The following is a 4,991-nucleotide window of genomic DNA, read 5'->3' on the forward strand; positions in this document are numbered from 1 at the left end:
TAAAAGATGTTGTTAATGCAATAAGAGAAGTTACTGGTAAGATAGATAATGATATTGTATTAAGAAAAGTTTTGAGAACAATGTTACCCATTTATGGTATTAGACTTTCTAAAATATAAGAATTAAGATGTATACTAGGGAATGATCTGACACTTGAAGGTCTGGTAGGTAGGCTCACTACTTTTGAGCTATCTAATTTTGGTAATTACAAACCTAAAAATATCCAATTTTCTTTCAAAGCTAAGTTGTTATTAAAGGAACCCAATGAGAAGAAGAAGAAAAATTTAAAATATGTGTCTAGTGACAGTGATACAAATGAGGAAGATGTAGATAAACTTGAAGCACTATTGGAAAGGATATTTCACAGAGGTAATGGCAAGTTTAAAGGTAATTTACCTATCATGTGTTTCAATTACAATGAGGTTGGCCATATTACTACTAGATATCCAAAGAAGAAGAATTATAGAAGTGGTGACAAGTACAAAAGTAGAAGAAATGAGGACAACAAAGAATAGAAAGAAAAAGGCAAGAAGTCTTGCCCCATTGCTGAAGATCATGATGATGAAGTGGTGTGTATTGTAAGGAAGTATGAATATGATGAAGATGAGCCAACTGCACAAGTGTCTTGTGTAAACAAGAATGATAGGTGGACCATTGATAGTAGGTGTTTACATCGCATGACTGGAGATAAAAGTAAGTTCATTACCTTGAATTATTATGATGGAAATTGTGTAAGGTTATGTAATGATGCACCATATCTTATAAAAGGAAAAGGTCCTATTTTTGGGCATTCATTTTGCACGAGGTCAACGGCAGGAATCCATAGTATAATTCCTCTCTTGAAAATAAAATCTTTTTAAGGATCCACTCCAAGGTTCAGTGTTTGTCTTGTGACATACCAAAATCCACTCAGTAGAAGATAAATGTGAATGTTCACAAGGAGGCCTTTGCTGGTTCTAGAAAACTCTTTTACCTTGGAATCAAGTAAAATCTGTTCGATGTCTCAAAATATCACACCAAAAGAACAATTATTTTGTATTTTCTATTTTTCAATGAATGCAACTCTAACAATGCAACTACTATGAGGTCCTACTCTAATAGGGGGGTTAGTAAAGAAAATAATGAAATTGAAAGCAAATAACATGAAATCAAATAACTTGAAATTAAAATTCCTAAACGGACATAAGCTACAGAACACAACACGTTGCGAGTTAAATCTTTGAAGAAATCGGTAAGAAACCAATGAAAATAGGAGCAACACTTCCTAGAATCCACTGATACAATCATCGGTGAGAATCTTTAACAAATCAAATGATGTTTCACTCTTCATCAAATCGCAAGGCTATGGAAAGTGCGCTCATGTGAGACAAAAAACTATGTAGACACAATCGGGTGATTTTTCTCAAGCTCATTACATCAACAGAATTCATATATTTGTAGCAAACACCAGAACTAAAAGATCGCACAACCAAAAAAAACGCAATAAACCTTTCGCTCAATCACAATCTCATGAATAAAATCCACAAAACAATGACACATTCAGGCAAGAATAACTACATTCCAAATGCTAGCACCAAAAGCATAATTTTATTACATAATAATGGCAGCCCTTTTTACATTTTACAATGAGGTATTTATAAGAAATCATCTCCTCAATTTGTTTTGAGAGTGAGAGATATCTTAATGCAATAAAGTGTTTTTAAAACATTAAAACAAACTAAATATATACAAACTGGTAATCTAACTGGTGCTTAGAGGGACTCCATCTATATTTTATTCATTAATTGGATGCATGAGCCCTTTACATGTTGAAAATAATGAAAGCATGAGAGAGAAAGTAGGAGGAAGCCATCAGTTGAAGTAGAAGTGCATGGAGACACCAAAAATAGAAGTTGGCCCTTCACTTGATGAGTGTTGGAGTTAACTTGCCATCAAAATGTGTTTCCAATGCATGAAAAGTATTATTTTTGAAACTGGTAGTCAACTATCAGTGCACCTCTAAACTGTGGAGCTACGGACCTGCGGATCTGCAGAGCTGCGGACCTGCGTACCTGCGGAGCTCAATTTGCCAAAAAATCAAAGTTCTCAATTTTGAAAATGGTTTCTGGGTTTTTCTCAAATGAGGTTTTAGATCACTTTTTGTATATGCTCCATGTACCTTTTTGATGATTTACACCCTCTTTATAGCCAATTACTTTCATAAACTTGTACTCCCTCTACTTCTTCAATCGAAAATCTCAAGGCACCTGCATTGAATCTTGTCCCAATAGCTGCATAAGATGAGCAACCTGATTTTCTTTATGTGTCCAACCTCTATATCTTTGACCTTTGTCTTCTCTCCACCTGTCCAATCCTTCTTGGGAAGAAACCATGTGATCCAGATTATCCAAGATGATCAAATGCTTGCAACTTTTCATATTTTTTCACAAATTTTCTAAGCATTTTTAAATGACCTTTTTGGAGGTCTTTTGCTCAAAATTTTAAGTAGGAACTTTTTTCGGTCCCTAAAACTGAGCAATTGAAGGCTCACTATTTTAGGGATTGAAATTGGATCTTTAGTTCTTCTTTCCAACAGTTTAAGCGGTTCTGAATTCTGAGGTTCGAGTTAAAATTTATGATCTCGACAAGTTGAGGATGCAATTTTTACCTACAAAAGAAGCAAACATTAGTCCATAGAGTTAACAATGCATAGTAAAGACACTAGCTAAGTTTGAAATCCTGAAGCCTTGAAATTTGGCTAAGTCTGAAATCTTGAAGCCTTGAAATTTCCTAGAACCTTTACCTTATCTCCGGGAGGCTTGAAACCTATCTCAAAAGATTCATCGCATATATTAAAATATGTCTTAAGTATAAGGAATTAAATATACGTCAACTTATATTTAAACGATATATTTTAAACCCCTCTCATTGGCTATTCAAGAAAAACTGGAGGTGAAAGGGTAGCTTGGCAAGGGCACATGGTCCTTGAGAGCGCGACGGTGTGAACACACATGAGGCACCTTGATTGTGGGCTCACACACACTTAAAAATTGGGTATGGTGAGGCATGGCGCATGCGCGCGAGGCATGAGCACGAGGTGTGAGCACGAGGCATGGTGCCCGCGAGCACGAGGTGTGAGCGCAAGGCACGAGCATGAGGTACAGCAAGGCGCAGTGCACGCAAGCGCGAGGTGCAGCATGCACAAGGGTGAGGGGTGGTGCGGCATGCACAAGCATTAGGTGCAACACAACACGACATGTGTGGGCAAAAGACACGATGTGACGTGAGCGAGTGCGAGGTGCGGCGCGATGTGCATGGGTGTAGGCATGGCGCAGCACTAGCATGTGAGCGCGAGGTGTGGCGCAGCTGGACGTGGGCGCGTGAGCATGAGGTGTGGTGCAGTGCGGCACGGGTGTGTGAGTGCTCGGTGTGGCACTTAGCGTGCGTGCGCAAGCGAGGGTGCGTGGCATCGCCAATGCGCAGCACAGCGCATGGGTTGCACAAGTGCGTGACAGTTTTTTTTCAACTCTCTCTTTTTTTTGTGATTTTTTTTTGTGGTGCAGGAGCACGAGGTGTAGCACGACAGACGATGCATGGCGCGAGTGTGTGAGCACGAGGTGTAACGCACAGTGCTACGTGTGGTGCTCGGTGGTTAGTGTGCATGTGCATGAGTGTGTAGGTGAGGGCGTGTGGCATCGTGGGCCTTGCACAAGTGCATGATACCTTTTTTTCAACTCTCTTTTTTTTTTGTTTGTGATTTTTATTTTTTTATTTTATTTATTTTTTTGTGATTTTCAATTTTGTTTCTTAAATTTTTTTTTGTGTTTTTCAAAATTTTTTTTTTTTTTTTGGACTCAACTTTTGAACAAAAATTCTTCTCCTGACTCTTGAATTGTGAGTCTGGGAGTCGAAAAAAAATAGGGGATCTCCATTCCTAGTAAGGAATGGGGCATGTGTTGTGTACACCACAACACCTATCAAGCTCACAAAAAATATTTTATGTGACAATGCTTATTATGTTGAAGGACTTAACTATAACTCGTTGGGTGTGTGTCACAACTAAATAATTTGGATTATAAGGTTGAGTTTGAGAAAAATATTCTAAGATATATGATATTGATGGAAAACTTATTGGAAAAGGTGATCAAACTAGAGGAAATCTATTTCACCTTGATATAGAGAATGCCTCTTGTTTAGTTGTAGAATTTGATTGTGTGTGGATATAGCACAAGGGGTTATATCATGTTAGTTTTGGTAACTTAGTTAGTAATAGTAATATGAGAAGAATTAGAGGTTTTTCTATGTTTAAAAAGCTTGACAAGATAATTTGTAAATAATGTCAATAAGGAAAAATGACAAAGTCAAGTTTTAAGAGTAAGACTCATTTCTTTAAAGGAATATTAGAGATTTTTCATACTAACTTGTGTCAACTAATTGAAGTGCAAAGCTACAAAGGAGATAAGTATATTATGTTTCCTATCAAGATGATTATTGTACAATGATGATAGTTATGTTTATAAAACAAAAATATGATGCTTTCTAAATGTTTAAGTGGCACTTAGCAAGAGTTGAGAAAGAAATAGGTGAGAATATAAAATGTTTGAGATCTGAAAAAGGAGGATAATTTACATCAAAAGAGTTTGAGATGTTTTGTAATGATAGAGGAATCAAAAGAAAGACATCTGCTCCTGAAACCCCCCCACAAAATGGAATTTTTGAAAGAAGGAACAAATCTATAATGGACTGTGTTAGGACAATCATGATGGGAAAAATGTTGCTTTAAAATAATGGAGAGAAGTTATAAGTATAGTTGTTTATACCTTGAACTATGTAAAGTCAAGAAATGTACTCTTTCAACACCTATTGAAATATGCTATGGATACTCACCTAATATAAAATATTTTAAGGTATTTGGAAGTGAGAATTATATTCTAAAAGATATTAGGAATGGTAAACTAGATGCAAAAAGTGAAGAAGCTATATTTCTTGGTTCTTCCATAAGAAGTAAAGCT

The sequence above is a fragment of the Cupressus sempervirens genome, chromosome 10, assembly GCF_028749045.1.
Source record: "Cupressus sempervirens isolate cs-2001-9-10 chromosome 10, ASM2874904v1, whole genome shotgun sequence".
Lineage (NCBI taxonomy): Eukaryota > Viridiplantae > Streptophyta > Pinopsida > Cupressales > Cupressaceae > Cupressus > Cupressus sempervirens.